Source organism: Artibeus jamaicensis, unplaced genomic scaffold (assembly GCF_021234435.1).
Source record: "Artibeus jamaicensis isolate MK-2021 breed Jamaican fruit bat unplaced genomic scaffold, CSHL_Jam_final contig_519, whole genome shotgun sequence".
Lineage (NCBI taxonomy): Eukaryota > Metazoa > Chordata > Mammalia > Chiroptera > Phyllostomidae > Artibeus > Artibeus jamaicensis.
Window position 1 is genome coordinate 33,433,878 of NW_026521871.1, and position 6,000 is coordinate 33,439,877.

Here is a 6,000-nt window from a genome sequence, read left to right on the forward strand (position 1 = left end):
AATTTTAAAAATCTTAAAAAAAAAAAAGAAAAGAAAAAAGCCTTATGTAAAAATAGATGGCTTCAATGGTAGGGTATGCTTATCTACATGGAAAATATAAGAGAATCGACTCAAAAACTGTTTAATAAATAGATTCAGAAAGTGACTAGTTACAAAATAAATACACATAGAAAATCAGCAAATCTTTACTTACCAGCAAAAGTCTGGTAAAAATACATATACATACAAATACACACACACAGAGACAGAGAAAGAATCATATTCACAGTAATAAAAAATAGAATACAGTGGACTGAATAGTGGACATTATGACACTGCTTGTCATAATGACTGAAAGGAATCTAGGTGTTGAAGAATGAAGGACTTACAGTGCATTCACACAATAAAATACTGGATATTACGGAACCACTAAAAATCATGTGGGAGGGTAACAACATTAGTAATATGAAATGTTACATGAAGAACAAATGCAAGCACCAAAATGGCAAGAATCCACTTTTGGTTTTAAAAATCTATGGTAGGTAAAGCTACACATACTCATGTTTATCTGTATATATCTAACAATATACACACATAACACACACAGGATACACAGGATAAAGAAATTAAAATTACCCCTGAATTAGTTTAATGGAAATGAAGGTTGGAAAAGGGAGGCAATTTATCTCAAGCCTCACTACACCACACACATCTACCTATCTAAATGGTTGTTCTTACTACAAGACTCTTGGACTTCAAGAAGCCTAGTTTAATGAATGCAGTAAACAAAGATGGAAATAGTGGTACCACCTGCCCATCTCCTACCAACTCCATCTCCCCCTGGAAGCACTACCAGAGATCCAGGATAATCAATCCACTATCTCACCCCAGGATGGCAACAGATGTAACATTAGTTAACTTCTCTTAGAGTTAACCTGCAAGGTAGCCACTCCACCTGGGAAATTCTAAACAGGTCCATACTGATCCCCAGTAATCATCAGGAAACAGAATGCATGCCTCTGCAGCCAGGGCCTGTAACTTAGAGTCAGTTTACTGGCACTGTTATCACCGCAATTCCATCAGAAGGAGGAAGCATCTCCCCAAAGCAGTTACATCAGAAGTGGGAGCTTACTTCTCACTCACCTAAGTATGCTGAAGACCCACTACAAAAAAGTGGAGACCTAATGACTTTGGTTCAAACTTTTCATCTTCTTTAAGAACAAATTTTTAGTAACACCGAAACACTCCTGCTAACCAAAATTGTGACCCATCTTTCAAAACTAGTACTTGCAGTACAAATCTAATTTTTTTCAGCCTCTCTCAAGGCGAAATAACCCTGAAGAAAACTTAAAAATTTGCAACACAGTAATTATTTCTTATCATTTATTTTTATAAAATTTCCACATTAGGCATTAATTTTTGTTAACGGAAGAAAAAAATTTCTCATGGCAGGCTAAACAATCACACTGTAATTACCTGACCTAAGATACACATCCAGAGCATCATTTTCTTTAGACAGATACAACATACCTATTCTGTCAAAAATTATCACATAAAATTAAGCCTAATCAATTTTAGAAAGTAAATCGTTTTTCTAAATGTAGACTTCCTGACCTACAAAAATTTATAAAAATTTGCAAATGTCTATAATGTTTATTTCAAACCTCTTATACCTATTTTGTTTTTTAAAAAAGTAATACAATAACCACCTTTCCTAGGCAACCGAGTTAAGGAAAATAACAGGCCCTGGCCTAGTAGCTCAGTTGGTTAGAGTGTCATCCAGATACGCCAAAGTTGTGGGTTTGATCCACAGTCACATACAAGAATCAACCAATTAGTGCATAAATTAAGTGGAACAACAAACTGACCTTTCTCCTTCTCTCTCTCTCCCCCCTGCTTCCCTTCTCTCAAAAATTAATAAATTAAAAAACGACAAACAATAAATCTGGAATTACTAAATATTTTCATGGAGTCAGTCACAGATACTGCACGTAGCACAGAACAATGACGGAATGACACTATCTTTAGATACTTTTCATACAAACTGATGGCTATCTGATGAGCACTACTGCATGCCAGGACCTATACTAGGTGCTAAAGATACAAAATGCTAACACAGAAATCCTATATTCCAGATCTCTGCCTGTCTAGCCAAAAAAACATACACGTCTTGAGTTGAGGCACAGGCAGGAACTAAAGGGCTGAAAACTTGCTGGGTCAAACTGAAGCAGATACTTCTTTTACATTTAATAGTGACATACAAACTGAAGAGACAGGTCCAACAAGCAAGTGCAAGCAAAATAAATCTTTGCAAATTTCAATATTCTATTCACAAATGATTACAAACATCGGAGACGTAATACTAGTTCATTTCTAAATGGGAAAGAATAGGAGAAATTTTTAAAAGGGTGACAATTTTGAATTTTAAAATGAAAGAAAAGCTCATAATTCTTAACAACAGTAAAGAGACATAAAAGAATATTATTAATTTATCTTCTAAAAAGGCAGCACAGCGAATTGTTAAAAGCGTGGACTCCAGTCAGCCAACCAGAACCACAGCTGAGCATTAGCTGTGTAAACCTGAGCACATGACTTTCACCCTCTCTCTGTTTCCATAAAAGTTGTTGTGAGGATTAAACGAGTTAAGATTGGTAAAGTGCTTAGAACAGTGCCTGACACTTAGTGACTACTTCAAAAGTACTGTCATAAATATTATTTAATAACATAAAGAAACAGTGGTAAAGTAAGAACTAATGATTATAAAAATTACAATATAAAAATAGGTGATATTATACTTCCATAAAGTTGTTTTAAAGTTAAGTACAATGTGACCATTTTTATGTACATAAAGTATTTGAGGGTTTGTATGACACTTTCAAACTTTTCAATTTATGTTTCATTACATGAGGAAAAAATCTGAATCCACTTAGCATACTCTCTACAGGTGGAGACCCTTAATTGTTTAAAAAGTGCGCTTCCAAAGCTCAAGACAGCAATTCTCCATGAGGCTGCATTTTGGAGAAAGAGCACACACTCAATACTTCCACCAATTAAAGAAACTCATCCCAGCAGTGCATTCAGAAACATGTTGATGAAACCCAGCTACCAATAGCTGAACAATTCCTTCAGCTGGAAGTACACCAAGCTTCCATGGAAAATTCACAGACCACACAGCATACACCCCTGGTACCTGCACTCTTCCTGGTTGGGGCAGCCCCCCAATTCTGCTGCTATCCCCTTCCCGGGGACCCAAAAGTGGCTTCTCACTCTATATAAGGGATCTCCCTAAGGGAAGCCTTCTCAGTTCACCCTGCTATTTGCCCTTTCTCTCAAGCCACCTCTACAGCCAGCGTGAACTATTAAAAGACACTTGTTCAATGACACATCTTTTTATTTCTTATTACACGTTATCCACATCCCTGCAACTCAAGGATGGCTCCCTGTCCAGCAGCATCTAGAAGCATAGCAAGCTGAATCACAGATCCATTGAGCCAGAATTGGCATTTCTAAACAAGAGTCCCAAAGGATACCTATGTAAAGTTTGAGAAGCAATGTTCTAGATGACTACCACATAGCCGTATCATTTTAAAATGCTCGATTTTCCATGTGAATTCAGACATATGCTGTGAAAATTAGCAAGATGTGGAATCAGAAAACCTCATCATGAGAAATAACCAACACATAATTGGATTTCTTTACCAGTGATATCAGAAGTGTTCAAAAGATTTACACTATTTTTCAACGATGTCTACAGTTAATGCTTCCTGCTGTGAGTCACTATTTAGTGCATCAGCACAAAACTAATAATACGCAATAATTTTATTGTGACTATATTTTATTGTCCAAAGAGTACAAAAGAATGACTGGGTCTAGAAACTTCTGCGAAATCCGGTCCAAAGGTATGCAATCTGCGTGCTAAAATTTCGGGATTCAGTCCAATTTAAAGTCAACAATCAAAACTTTTTAAGTCATTTAAAAAAAAGCTTAAGGATGTAAATTTTAAGCATACATCATATTCCTAGAATTAAAACTAGCATGAAAAAGTCATTTGTAGAACCGTAAATTGTTTTGAGAGATTTGTGTTCGTTTATCCAGGAAAGGTAGGGTGGGGGGAAATAACTTTCACCCTCAGCGAAGTTTTTCTCGCATCCTGAAAGGCCTCTCAACTTGCACGTTTTTACAGATGAATAAACTTAAGTCGTACTAACACAAGGTCTCTTTGGTTGCCTCAAAGGTGAGAAAAGTTTCTATCTCTTGCAAAGGTTGCATTTTAAAAGATTTGGGATTGCCGGTCAGTTTCGCTTCCGGCTTATGGAGGAAGCGTGCTACCCAGCGCTGATATGAACAGGGAAATCTACCAAGTAGGAAGTCGAGCCTTAGTCCAGCCACCATGCTCTGCCCTCTGGCTGCAGCTGGTCCCGCAGTCCAGACCCCAGTCTCTCGAGGAGGGTAAAGCAGGCAGGCTAAGGAAGGCAGTCTCCCCGCCTTCCCGCCCTGGAGCTGGGGAGCCTCCCTCCCGCCACCCAACGCGCACGCCGCCCGGGAAGCGCACACGCACGGGGTGGTGCGACTACTCGTCGGCAGTGGCGGCAGCACCCGCACCCTCAGGCCTTCCCGTGCGGAGGCAGTAGCTACAGCAGCAACTAGAAGGGAGGCGGCACTGGGGTTCCTCCTGAGAGGCTGAGGGGGAAGCCGGGGCGGGAGTCATTGCATGTGGGGGATGCACTGGAGGAAGGCAGAGGCGCTCAGAGGGCTCAGCTTTTTTATGATCATCATTTTATTTTACCTGTGGCGCAGAAGGGCTCCCCAGCTCCTACTCCCTGAATCCTCCTCCTCCCTCCTCTTTCAATCTCTCTCTCTCCCTCTCAGTCTCTGCCAGGCGCTCGCGGAACCGACCGGCCCGACCAGAAAGAGAACAGGGCGGGAGGGGTGGTGGCGGCGGTGATGACCAGCGACCACGTGACCACGCTCGCGCCGTAGGGGCGGCCACCTCCTACCGCGGGCCCGCCTGCCGCTCCACCTCTAATAACCTCGGGCTCGCGAGTCCAGAACGCTCGTGCGCAGGCGCCCGCCTAGGCCTGGAGACTGCGTGAACGCGCGACGTGCTCCCTCTGGGGGCCAAGAGTTTGGGGCCCCACGAGGCTCGAGGTGGGGAGTGAGCCGCCGGCTGAGAGAGCGCATGCGCAGGAGGCGTGTTAAAAAAAAATTTTTTTTTTTCCATCTTTTTACCCCGTTCTACCACCCCACCACCGGCGTGCAGCTGGAATCTGTGGCCCGCCACAGGGACTTAGGCACTCACACTCATCACCAACTTGGTGAGAGTGAGAGAAAAGGGGGGCTGTCAGCCCACTAAACTCTCACTGCCTAAGAAATTGCATTTCCTTGTTGTGTGCAAATTGTCCTCATTAGTTATCTATAGCTGAGTAGACTCCTATTCATGCTTCAAGACCCAGCTTATCTGTCACTTCCTCTGTGAAATGTACCACTCTGTTTTGGGAGTTTGCTAGCATTTTTGCGTTGACCTACTATAATATAACCCATACAGAAATAATATATAACAGTTATCTTTTACAAACCCACAATACTAGGCTGGGGGTTTATCTTTTCCACATAACCTAGGATGGTGTGTCTTTAGCATTGCGGCACATAAGCACCAAGTTCTGATGACTATCAGAGTACAGGCAATGCCTAAATCCTATGTCTTGCTGCCCTCCACTTCTGCTTCATCATGATTTAAGATTCCCTTTAATCCAAGCACACGTGGAATGCTAGTGTTTGTTTCCCCGACAGGAAAGCCTTTGAATGGCAATGCTAATTAGAGTAGTAAATGCTTCACCTTGTAAAAAAGATTTATGATCTTTTATTTGCCTATCTTCAGCGAGCACTCCAAAGGAAATTGACACTGTTGAGTCCAGCAAAGGGAAACCAAGGGAGAGAAAGTTCAAATTTCAAAAGGTTAGCTAGCTTCAGAGAGGGTCCCTGTGTGGGAGACCTTTCTTCCTGTCCAACACTGCCCTTAAC

The 6,000-nt window shown here is 41.4% G+C and overlaps 1 protein-coding gene across 3 annotated transcripts in view; it reads right to left on the reverse strand.

Moving 5' to 3' along the window:
- The window catches only part of TBC1D5 (TBC1 domain family member 5), a 485,401-nt gene extending 480,476 nt beyond the window's left edge, over nt 1–4,925 (reverse strand). For all 3 annotated transcript variants that reach the window (XM_053668964.1, XM_053668967.1, XM_053668963.1), the window contains exon 1: nt 4,766–4,925. The gene's annotated coding sequence lies outside the window, so the exon portion shown is untranslated. The remainder of the gene's footprint in view (nt 1–4,765) is intronic.
- Between the last annotated feature and the right edge of the window lie 1,075 nt (nt 4,926–6,000).